Raw genomic sequence first — 13,297 nt, 5'->3', positions numbered from 1 at the left:
TGCTTCGCTCATTGTTGATTTGTCCTTCGTTGGAATTCACTTATAAATCTCTTCCCTTAAAAGTACAAAGAAGAGATTTTAAGCTGTTTAAAGATCCCTGTCAGTTTGACATTAGCATTACTCAGATGCAATATGATCACTAAAAGCCATTAAATATGCAAACCTGCTTACATAAGGCTGGTATGACAGGAGTAGAAAACCAGGCATACCTTTAAAAGACTGGAAGAAAGGAAGCACATGGAGAGGATTTGACTAAAATAGGAGAGGGAGCAGCTGTGTCAGGGCTGTGTGTTTTCATGTGTGTTTAGTGGTAACAGCAAAGCCAAGGTAAAGGTCAAAAAGGTTGGAAGGTTTTTCTTTTTTTAATTGAGAAATGGCAGCAGGATGGAAAAGACATAAGTCACAACAGTGACACAGACAGGCAGAGAGGCGTCCGGATCTGCTAGAATAAAGCAGGTCATCTAGACATAATAATGCTGCTTGTAAAACAGGTAGTTGGATCATTTCCTTATGAAATCATTTAATGGGGCAGAGAGATGAGCTGAAACTTGTTTGTGAAGCTGTTTGTAATTTGTGGTTTTAAAGGATTAAACCAGTTTTAAATAGGTTGCCAACAGACTTCTATAATAAAACAAATATTTTCACGCTGAACTCAATTTGTATCTCACTTTTCAAACTCAAGTGTAACCTTAAAGCTATATTTATCCTTACATTGCACCAAGCTAAGGAAGTGGAAGTGAAGGGAATCTTTCTGTTTCACCAGCACAGACAAATGACTTGTGGCTAAAATCCACAGCAGCATCTTAATTTAGTTTGTCAACTTAAATAATAATGATTAATTTAGTATATATATTGGTTTTTAAGATCTAGACCTGGGCAACCACAGATGGAAAAATGGCCTGTTGGCTAATTCAGGCATTTGTAAGTCGTGTATGTCATGTGTTTAATGAATTTGCATATTTTAAAAGTAATCTGGATTATGAAGGCGGAGCACGTAGCATCGTTCAACAGGCACAGGAGACATGTTGTTTCCATTGGCAACGAGCTGTTGCATGCTTCTTTAATTTATTCTCTTTTGAGCTAAAAATACAAAACCAACCAACATGGAGCATTACATACTCTGAAAGAAAAGGCCAGTCATCTTGTGTTTTATTACGTTACCTCTAAACTCACTGAGGCAGAGAACAGGAGCCGTGCAATAAAACTGATGGAATTTAACTGAAATTTGTTTGCCAGATGGCAAAATGTTGTTTATTAGAAGAGGGTAATTTGTGGAGATTCTGATTTTTAACAGTAGACATTTATTGGCTGATAAGACATGAGCATGATTTTAGAAAGTGTTTTAAAGCAAAGCATGAAACAAAGATTCAATTCACTTTGTTCATCATGCATTAGAAATCTCGGGTCCTAGAACATCAGCCAATAAAGCATCTCCATGTCTTAGAAACCAAAAGGAGACATTTTTCTATCTGGAACTTCAGCGGACTGATACTTTGAAATTAAAGGTAGGTGGACTTGGGTCTGGAGAACCTGTGTTCAAGTCCCTGGGCTGGCAACTTAGGTAAAACACTTAACCCCCAACTGCTCCCCTCACACCTGCATCTGGCCTGGCAGCTCACTGCTCCTAGTAACTATGAGGGCTTAAATGCAGAGAAGGAGTTTCCCAGCTGAGATTAATAAAGTATAATAATAAAAAAGTGCATTGAAAAAACTAAGCTGAACAGTTTTTAAGGAAGTCAGAAAACTGATTCATAAAAGTAATTGTTAGTTTCAGCTCTAGGTTTTATGGGATATTCATCATGTTGTTTATAGTTCTGTTCTAAGTCTGTGATTTCATTCTGCTGCGACATTGTCCAAAAGCGTCAAGATAAAGTACGACCCAGACAGCGCAGCCACCGGCCAACATTGCACAGTAGTTGCGTAGTGATGACATAGTCCATTTACTCCAGTAAACACTCCTCAAATCTTTACTGTAGATAACAATATCAGGCTCCCTTCGCCCTCATTAAGTTCCCACTCTTCACCGTTATCATCTCTGAGCCTGTAACACACACACACACAGTTTGATTGAAGTCGTGAGTCACACAAAGTTTATAGAAAATTATTTTTAGCTGAAGGGACTTGCCACAAAATAAAGCTGCTGTGGAGTCGGTCCATTACAGTGATGACTCGCACAGATATCCACAAAGTTTGTTTTTTTAAATAATAGTCCTAAAAGAAAACCATAAAGCAGTGTGCAGTTTATTAAAGACCTTTAAAAGTTACCCGCTTCAATAGTGAATGATGGGTTTATTTCACATTAGACTTCAGACTTTTGTTTTTCTAGTCATTTAATCAAAGATATTGGATTTATTGTCCTTTAGAAAAGCATCAAATCATCATGTCTAAAAGACTGGATCCAACACATATGGTAAGTTTTTCTTTAAACTATTATGGGTCAGAACAATAAAGGCATGAATGTTGCTTTTTGATTGTTAATTAGGTCAAAATGTTGAAAACAAGCACTAAAATAATTTTTCTAGTGACATTTGCTTAAAAGCCTTAATTTACATTATAAGCCAGTGGTTTCAGCTACTCTGTGGTTTTTATTTTTATGTTTTGGTCTGTGTCAAAAGTCAATTTAAAAAGAAAGGTTTAAATAAGTGTTGACAAGTCTGAGTTTCCTAGGAACATTTCCACCATTCAATTATTTTCTTTAGCTCCAGTTGTCAAAGGAGCACTATATGAAATATTTGAGTAAAAACCAAAACGTTCATTTGTACATTAGGACTTGACTGATTGTTACAGCTCTGACCCAAAAGTATCTCTCTTTACATTTACAGTATCAGTCTGTTCCTAACTCCTTAATGTTGATCGTTAAAAACTGAGGAATCTCTTGAATTTGAACAGATCTGAATCTCAAATGCCTTTTGTTTAATATTTAGAATCATTGTCAATGTTCAACCCACAAAAAACCCATCTGAGTGAGTTAAGTGTTTCCTGTTTGAAACAACGCAGAAGCTCGGGAAACATGGTTAGTGGACTAATTTAATACTGGAAAATTATTCTGTGGTTTGTTTGGGATCACTGTTGTCCTGGAAGTCCTGTTTTCCTGGCGGGAGGCAGGGTGACTGTGACCCAGGCTGGGCAGAGTCTAACAGGCTGGCCGGAGGAAGATAAACAGGCTGCTCTGTATTGTTCTGCTGGTATCACAGAGAAGCTGTCAGCCTGAGTGATTGAAGGCTCAAGCTCCTAAAATAGGGCCTTCAAGGCCTGACTGCCTCTCCCTTCCACCCTGTTATAAATAATCTGTGTGTGTGTGTGGGTGGGTGGGTGTGTTCGTGCATTTTATGGCTGTGTGTTTTCTATCTGAGGAGCAAGAAAGAAAGAGTGTGTGAGCAAAAGGAGAGAGAGGTGATCACTGCCAGGGTGGCCTTAGAAAGTGAAGCCACTGAAAACAATAACAGGAGGTTTGTGAGACTGCAAGCCAAACAGTGATAGATGCCCACCACACACAACCCTTCACTGACCTCTCAGCGCTCACACACACTCATGCTGGAGTCTTGAACATGCTTTCAGTAACAGTATACTCACTCTTTTTTGATTACTTTTTATTCCAAGTCATGTGTGTGTTCATGCCTGTTTGGACCACGGCTTGTAAATTTCCACCTGAGGGAATACCCCTCGATAATTTGGACTCCAACAGGTGTACCAGGGATAATGCTCTGTATGCATATAAGACAAGAACAAACCACTAGCACACACACATGAAAACACAAATTCAAGCAGCTGAGTGAGGATTCATTTTTGTGGATAATGCTGAAAAAACAATCAAGCAAAAAGAAAAACATTCTTTTAAAAGTAAGTTGGCATTGGAATAAAGCTCTCAGGCAGCTCAGCCCACCCACATTGCTTCTGCTCCCAGTCTTCTCCCTTTACAGTAACTGGTCTGGGTCCAGTAACCTCATTCAGCTCGACCCAACTCTCATCTTCTGCTGAGAGAGCTTCTGGATGTGTTGCACCTCGAACCATCAGCCAGGCTCCACTTTTTTCCACTTCACTCCTTTCATGCTTGAACTTGGTTTTAGGTTTATTTCAAAGCAATGGAGGTGCGCAGTCATCCTGGGCTGATGCAGTCGCACTCACAAAGACACACAGACAAGTCCCAGCTCAGCACAGTGGCGTACAGTCTCAAACTGGCCTCAGTCTGCTCCAAAGTATGCCTGCTATGCTCAACACATTGCTGACCTGATTTCCTATCCTGCTCTCATCGGAGCGGGATACCTAGAGGGTGCAGACTCAGATGAAGAGCCTCTGTGTGAAAAAGGCATTTGGTTTATTGTTCTTTCAAACCTGTTGAATCGCTCTCAGGAGGGAGGAGTTTATGGTTTCAGAGGGAGGTCAGAGGTCATGTTGACTCTTAGACCAGTTAAGAAAGCGAAAAGAATAAATCATCCCCTCTGCAAATCCACAAATATTTACTGTGGTTATTCTCTGGCTGCATATCACTGTCAGGTAAACTTTATATGAGAAGGAGCGAGGAAAAGGAAAGGCTCCAGCCTCATCCATTAAAATCTTTTGCAGGACTTTTGGCGTGCTGCTGCTTGTGTTGGTCAATCCGTAAGAAATCAAGATGGAGTAAAAGAAAAGCTGTCAGGAAAAACTGTGGGTGGATCATAAATTTCCACAGAAACTCTTCCAAGATAGAAAGTTAGCCCCTCAAAACTGAGCTTATTTAATATTGCTTTACATTTTTGGATGTTAAGGAAATCAAAACAATCATCTTTATTCATCATTATTCTATTTTACAAAGCACGTAGAGATAACATTTACTTTAAAGAGCAGATGACTGGAAACACTGCCCTGAAATATTATAATCCACTGTGCATCTCGGGTAATTTTCCCAGTTGGCTGTGCAGAAACCAGCAAAGCCTTAGAAAGAGTGAGAGGAGGAAAAGCTGAACTCAGACTTTGACCTTCGTGGGTTTTCAGAATTCCTGCTTTTCAGGCCAAATGTAAACCTGAAGAGGGAGAGACGAACCAGGCGCTTCAAACAAGGACACAGAACGAGAGGCCAAACCTTTAATGTTGATGTGGTTCTGAGCATCCTTGATATGTTGCAAGGTGTTACATAAAACCTGTTTCACAACTCTTTTTGACAGTGATATATGTAGGATTACTTGTGTATGTTAGACTATTATAGTTAAACAAGGTTGGTGCTTGTATTTGCTTCGAGAATTGACTAAGAAGAGTAGTAGCTTCATATTTCATGACTGATATTAGCTCTTAAGAATTTGGCAAACTGTGATGTAAATGTGAATTAAGGGAGGATCTGGGTTTATGTCTGTGTGTGTAATACAGTATAAAGCTCAGAATATAAGTCTTCAGGTTACAACCTTAAACTGTAAAAAAATTAACATGTAAAAACTAAAGCATCGACCTGACTGGATGCATAAAAAGTACTATTCTTAAAATGTCTGCTCACTGGATGTAAATTCTCCTATGTCTCATCCTAAATCTACCAGAATCTACCCCATGAAACGAGCTTCACATCTTGTTCAGACTTTATTTTAATGAGAGTTTTGTCAAACAGAGCTGTCAGCTGCCTCTGGGCCCCAAATTCCAAAATTCGCCTCCTGTCATTTGTTACATTGTAATTCAATTTAATGCTCATTTGTGTGAGAATATACATTATTCAGTGGGCAGCATCATGACAGGGGCCCCTCTCACAGTCCAACAATATTAACCAGGCTTGAGTCTCTGTTGTGTGGAGGTCTGGGCCCCTTGACTCAACGGTTGGTTGGGATTCATGGTGCTTCATGTTATTTTTCTGTCTGTTGTAGCAGCAGCAGAATAAGCTGCCAGCTTACATCACATTTTAGATTAAATGGGCTTTTTAAAATATGTTTTTTGACTCTTTAATTCTTAATTTTTTCTAAAGCCTATAACTATATATCTAAAAAGAAATTAAGCAGTGTTTCTAAATATTTTTCAAGTATTTAACAGGTACACTTCATCTCTCTGTTACTGTCTTGGATTTTATAAACCTAGAAATTGAGTGCAAGACCGCACCATATGATTGCAAAATAAATAAAAAAAACACAAGTTCAGCACAACTTCAAACCTTATACTATCACGTCTGCTTTCATACACCAGTGACTGGAGGCAGTTAGGGATGCTGTATCTAGCCCAAGGTCTATAGACAAAAGAAGCCAGTGATCAAACCACTGACTCCTGTTTGGTCCAAACTGTGAGCATGTTTGCTTTACACTAAATGTGGGGATTTTAACGTTGGGGTCTGTGGAGGCTGACTTGTTTTTAAGGCAAGCTACAAGGGGCCGTTCAAGGGCAAATGTTTAAAAACATTTGCATTGACTGAGTTTTACAAACTCAAAGATCTGATTTATTTATGTTTAGATCTTTATTGCAGATGCAAACCACAATTTTTTATGTTTATTTATTTATTTATTTAAAAGGGACAATGCATACTGATGTACATATTGAATGTAAATATGCCAGAATTAGCCAAAAGGCTATTTTACATCAGTAGTTCTTGGCAGGTCAAAAAGATAGAGCATCACTCTGGCATCATTACAGAGAAAGAAGTCATTCTTACTTAGCATGCATTGTGATCAGACTCAAGTGGTAGCTGTGTTGTGGCAGCTGGTCTGACCATGCTTCTATGTTAGTGCATGTGAGTTCTTGCTGTGCAGTACGGGGCAGGCCAATTTACAGATTCTTCCTCCACTAAAAATAACAGATTCTTCTATTAAACAGACTTCCATAAACAGAGTGATTGGACACTTTTTTCTGAGATCAGATTAGATAAAGATGCTTGGTTATGGAGATTTGCTGTTTATAAACGCACCTGCTCAGTGTCTTCAGATTTTCAGATCTCAATCCAGTCAAGCATTTGTGGGAAACTCTATGGGATCCATAGAGGCCCCATTTCACAACTTACTGATACCACAGCTTACCTAAAAATGGGGAAACCAGGGATCTATATCCGATCGACCGTAAACATGACCTGTTACACCTCTTAGTTCTGTCAATGTCCCGTAACAAACGTGGCTGAGCTGTGCTATGCCATACCATATGTGCTCATTCAAACAAATGTCAGCTCTGTTGTTTGTTGTTGTTATGAGTATATACGTGACCCAGTAGCTTCTCTGAATGGACAATTGCTCTTTATGTGAATAATTGGAACAAGGTTTCCTCAGCCAATTAGGACCCAACTGAGCCGACCCCTCTCATGTTCTTGTCTCGCCAGTGATGTCCTCATTAGGGCGTTCCACCTATTGACCCTTTTATTTCAGCTCGTTTTCACTCCGACGGCGTCACATACCACAATTTTGTTAGGAACTTTTGGCTTAGAAATCGATGCAGAAGGAACTTTCGCTGTTAGTTTTCAAACGCCAGGTGAACGTAGTGAATATGGTTTATAGGTAATCTGACTTTTTTAACTATCAACTAAAAGTTTGTCAGAATATTACTTAATCATTTATGCAACTTTCTTGCTGTCTATTAAAAATCTTTAAAAAGTTTAAAAATGTCAATGCAGTTTAGGCAAATACTGAAAAAAGCCAAAGTTTTGCACACTTCTGGAAACTGTGGGGATTCACATAGGAATGGATAGACTGCTAGTTGACTTGCATACAGTCTACGCATATATAGAAATGAGGCATTAAACCAAACTATGATTGCTTTTGAAACCTAGCCAACAAGTTTAAGTGCCTAAACCTAACCAAAGGGAAAGGAAAGAGCAAACAACAACTTGCAAATCATTACTGTTCAAACACTCACATCGTTTGACTTTCAGCCATATCCCGTCTGAAGTATTTAAGATTGTTTATAAATGTCTCTGCAAAATAATGCAGCCATTTCAGGCCACCAACACAGAGGGGCACTTTGCCTGAGAGACTCTACAGAGTTCTGACAAAACCTCAGTGTTTGATGTCCTGAGATAACAGGTTACTCATCTCCCACTTTTACCCTTTTCAAATCCTCATTTTCCTTTACATTTTTATTTCCTTGAAATAATCTTTCCACTCACTGAGGACCTGTACATCCAGTTTCATAGAAATTATGTTCAAGCTGAAACACTGTTAGTGAAATTGTATCACTCTTGGCGCTGTCAGTCATTTCCATTCCAGACTGTAAAGATGCTGGACTGTTTCTTCTCCAGCTCTCTGTGGTTGATCCAGAGCACACATACCCTGCTTTGATCCGCACCCTGGCACAGGACTGGTGGAATGGAGCAAATATTGACTCCATCTGAGCCAGACAAATCACTCCCCCCGTCCTGCACTCCTTCTCTTTCACTCTCCTTTACACTTGCTCTGCCCCCCTCTAATCTGCCATTACCTCTTTCTCTCACATCCCCTTTTATCCCCTTTCTGCAGTTGCCTTTCTTTTCACCCCCTTTGTGTCCATGTCTGTCACTCTCACTCTCTTTCTGCTCGAAGCTTCTCAGGCTTTCAGTGCTTTTAGGTCAGGCCTCTCCTCCTCTCAGCTGCCCTCCCAGAGTTGAATCCACAAACTAATTTGTCTCAAGCTAGTATAGGTTTCACATGCATGAATATCTCTCACCTGAGTGCACTGTATGTTCAGCCACACGCTGCCACCATGAGCCCAGAACATACTTTTTCCATTGTTTGGCCTGAAAGGATGCACAGGCAAAGTGTGAAGGCGCTCATGTTGGTGTGTGCCAACATGCTTTTTGTGATGTTCATATGTGCAGCAGCTGGCTACTGTAGAGTGTAGAGATGAGGAAATTATCCAAAACTGATTTTTTTGTTTTTTTTTATGCTTTGATCTGTTATTTTCCCATTTTTTCCCTAAATATCTGCAGATTATGTTAAACTGTTTTTTATGCACTACCTTCACTTTAATGCAGTGGGTCCCATTTTTTTCTGCAGGGCCCCCTTTTCATCAACAACATCAATGTCAAGGCCCCCCCACTACCACATGCACCCCGATGCTTTCAAAGAAATGTACAAAGAAATGTGCCACGAAATAGTCTTTAGTTTATTGGCTGCTACTTAATACCACGTCAGTGGCAGAAGGAATGTTCAATTCCTCTGCTATGAACCAGGAAACTATGTAAACTACGTCAGGTGAGTTGATCTTTCAATGAGATGGATGCTGCTTTAGCAAAAAGATAAATAAATAAAAAATAAAACCTCTGTTATGACAGTTGAGTAGTTAATTTCTAAAGGAATCAACAGGCTTTTCTTTGTGTTCAGGAGGAGGTTTCTAAGTAGCGTTGTAACTTGTTTGGCTTTACACAGTCAGATGCTGATATTTTGAGACATACAACACACTGTGGTCTTTCTTCATTACCTCATTTTTGTTTGGTGTGAGGCAGTGCCATGTTTCATTTGAAGAGCAGACATCTAATATAAGTTAATATTCACATTTTTCTGAAAGTCAGATCAATACAAGACCAATGTGGGCAAAGAGAGGACACAAAAAAAAAATCTGTCTTACTCAGCCCAGGAGTGATCCGCTGTCAAATCACTTGAAGAGCGAAACTTAAGTTATACTATCAACATCTTTTGTGGTAAATACTGATCTCAGTCTTTTAAAATGGATAATCTGTAGATATCATATCTCAGTCTGGGTCTTGCATTTTCCTGCACTTCACAGCTTCCAACTAAACATGATTACAGGTATGAAAATCATGGCCAAGTGTATGCTTGACACCTCTGGGGTTCATTCAGCAAACTCAGGCTAAGCCTTAGCCTGAGTTTGCTAAATGAACTCGTTGTTTTCAAAAGTATTCACGTGTTCAACTTTAAGTGTCAAATTACATTGGCAGTATTAAATGACGCTCTCCACCACCTCACGAAAAGATTGAATTGCAGACGTCGTGAAGGACTGTTCAACTGCTCTTGTTTTTCTCTTTATTATATGCAGCAGACGTCGGCAGTCTCCTGCCACAACCCTCGACAGCCCCTGTATTACAGTGTGGCTAAATAATTCAGAGGTGTCAATTAGAAAAGGACTGTTATCCTTAAGATTATCCATCTTTTTTTCTATAGCCACAAATTTCAATTCAGGGTCTTGAGGAGGCTGGAGCCTATCCCAGTGGCTACTAAGTGAGGGGAGGGTACACCCTGGACAGGTTGCCAGTCCATTGCAGACCTTAAGATCAGACTGGACTTATTCTATTTGTAATTAAAGGCCTGTCTCTCATAATGTTGGTGTTCATGTCCACCAGCAGGAAAACACTGGACAACAAAGATGAGACTAACAGGACTGCAAAGAGGAAGGGCCTGGTCTCCAGCATGAACATTGCAGCTGGCCTGCAGTTTGCTAATAATCACTGGGATGTGAATTCTGTGGATACATGAGAATAAAAAGGGAACTTTTAAAATGGGAAGCTTTATGTTCTGAAATAAGACAAAAAGAAGCATTGCAGCATAGATGTGCTTCTGTGCGATGTCACCAGAGAGATGCAGACACAACTAAGGGACAGAAAGCAATGCTCAGCCTAGTTTGTAAATGAAGTGACAGGGCATTTAACTTTACCAGTTACGTTACAAATGATCAATGGAAATTTTGCACAATTTAAAAAAGGATGCAGTGCTTTTCTGAGAGCAGAAGATTGTGGATCCAGTCCAAACTAAGGTCCAGAAAGGCTACAACGTGTCTGCACTGACAAATTGCAAGATCTTTAATATGTTTGTTTACATGGACTGAGATATTATTTTAGAGAATGATCCTAAAGTTTCAGCATTGAAAGATTATCCTTGAGGTGAAATTGGGGGTCTTTGTATAGAACCTCAGAGCAAGTGAGAATACAGTATGGTGGTACAACCAATGCATGATGACAACTTTGAATTTTTTTGCACAACTGAAGTTGAAAAAACAGGAGACAGCAGAAATGCTTACAGCTTACATTTCACAAGTCCATATAAAAACACTAAAATATAAAAAACATGTTTTATGATAGTTATTTCATGAATGAGTCAACATTAATTTACAAATAATCAAAACATTAAGGATGCTTACTAAAGTTCAATGACAGCTAAATTTGATTTTGCTCCCTGAATGGTCTCACATTCTGTGACTTTTGACCTTTTCACCATCTGTAAAACACTGGATTGATAGTATTCCAGACTCCTGCATCTGGGTCAAAATGGTTTGCCAGAGCAAGGTATTCTGAATTAAACAAGTAAGTTCTATAAGAATTATCATGGCTGATTCAGTATTTGTTCATGAACTGAACAAAGGTGGGTCATGAAGCAAGACAGCCACTTTTATTAGCTCAGCTAATCCAGCAAACCATCTTTAAAAAGTCATTCTGCTAAAGTATGCTTTAACAAGTATAAAATAGATGTTTTGGAATGGTGTCAACCTAAAGAATGTGTTCTGGAAGGTTAAAATGATGTTTACAGTAACTAAAACTCATCTTCTGGGCACTAGGACTGTTTACACTGAGCCCCACATTGAAAAGCTACTGAAACATTACTGTGTCGACCACAGTTGTGGCCCAACCAACTCATAACCTAACAAATCCGGATGAAGGCATCCTTTCCTTCCTTCCTGTTTAAAGGTATATCTTTGTTGAAACATGTTTCGGCCTTGACTTTTCTCTGTCAGTTTAAAATAAGTCATACATGTCCAGGAGCAGGACTCTGCTCTCCACATTTCTTTTAGACCTTTATCAGTCTTCAAGAGGTCCAACTTTGACTCCTCAGCTGGTCTAAAGAAGCCTCAAGGCCTCATTACCTTTAACAGCAAAACTCCCCCAGTGTTGGGGCCTGAGGCTGGGGTGTGTATACATGAAAGAAGTTTTTCGAGTGATTTATCACTCCCACAGGGCAGCGCCACTCTGATCTGCAGTGCTATTACTCAGATCAACCAGCCGAGGAATAACAAATCTGCTGCTACATATAGACCTCCCCAGACACATACACAAACACACAATATATGTGCATTATATTGACTAGCTGAGACAGACATTTAGCTAATCAGGGTCCTGTGGTTGGTGGTGCTTGTCGACACACCAGCACATAAGTTGTTTCTTCTTAGAGATCTAAGGAATGAGGAAGAAATGGATAGAGAGAAACTGGCATGGAGAGAGGCAGAAGAAACAGTCACGGACCACTAGTGGCCATGGCAATGACCTCTGGCTAATTGCAGTTACTGATAGTGCTTAGAAGTTAAACGATATCCATTTCACTGATCACACACAAAACACACACACCAAAAGCTACTGCATATGTGTCCATCCATATTTTGCTTCTGGAATCTGTCCTCATAATTACCACTGCGCCTTTTACATTAACTTTTTATTTTGCCAGATCAAATATTAAGCCCCCTGTGTAATGTGGTTTAGTCTTCAGTTGTTGGCTTTGAAGTCACTAATCTCCGTCACCATCGCTGTGGCCATTTTATAAGATGCCTGTCCAAGAAAAGCAGCAGCCTGGCCCTGAGACATCTCAAGACCAGGGTGTGTTAATATCTGCTCAACCATAACTCCCTGCAAACACGCCCTCCTTTCCACTTGTTGGTCTCTCTCACATTTCCACCATGTCGCCTCTCCACTGCAGGGCGGGAAATGTTATGAGAAGTGAGAAAATTGTTTCTTACCAACTGTGGAAGCACTGTGTTGGATTTGAGTGTCTTTGGAAAAAAAACTATGCTCAACAGTTCAGGGCCTTTTTGTTGTATTTTTCTTAAAAAAGGTGACACATCTGGACTGTGTGCAGGCCAGTTTAGCCCTGACTCTTTGACTAAAGAGCCATACTGTTAGAACACATGCATACAGAATAAAGTTAGATGTGTTGCAGCACACAATGTTGACTTGATAGCAGCACATGTTCTAAAACTTGTAAATATTACTCAACTTTATGGTTTCACATATGAGAAAGTTAACAATGACATGGCTATCAGTACACTGCCAAATTGCCACCGATGTTGACCTTAGGTTTCCCAATGACTTCAAATTTTAATTATGAGATCACAGGACAGTTTTCTGTTTATCTGCAGTCCATTTTCAAAGAGCCCGGGCCAAGAAAAGATGATGGTGCTTCTGTATCATGTTTTGTATCTTTTTCTTTGCATGGTTCAGCTGCAAATTGCATTTGTACAAGCAATATCAACTGTGTTCACTGAGCATGGTTTTCAGAAGTGCTGTAGAGTCCATGCAGTGATTTAACCCAGAGAATCCTCCCTGTTTTTTTATGTGGTGCCATCTGAGGGTCTGACAAGCATTCAATATTGTTTTCACCCTTGGATTTATTTGATATCATGCACCTTAGATGATCAAAGCTTGGCCTTGATTCTCTTTTTTTACCCAATTGTGTTA

This window comes from Melanotaenia boesemani, chromosome 6, assembly GCF_017639745.1.
Source record: "Melanotaenia boesemani isolate fMelBoe1 chromosome 6, fMelBoe1.pri, whole genome shotgun sequence".
In the NCBI taxonomy this organism is placed as follows: Eukaryota; Metazoa; Chordata; class Actinopteri; order Atheriniformes; family Melanotaeniidae; genus Melanotaenia; species Melanotaenia boesemani.
This window is presented reverse-complemented; position numbering follows the sequence as displayed.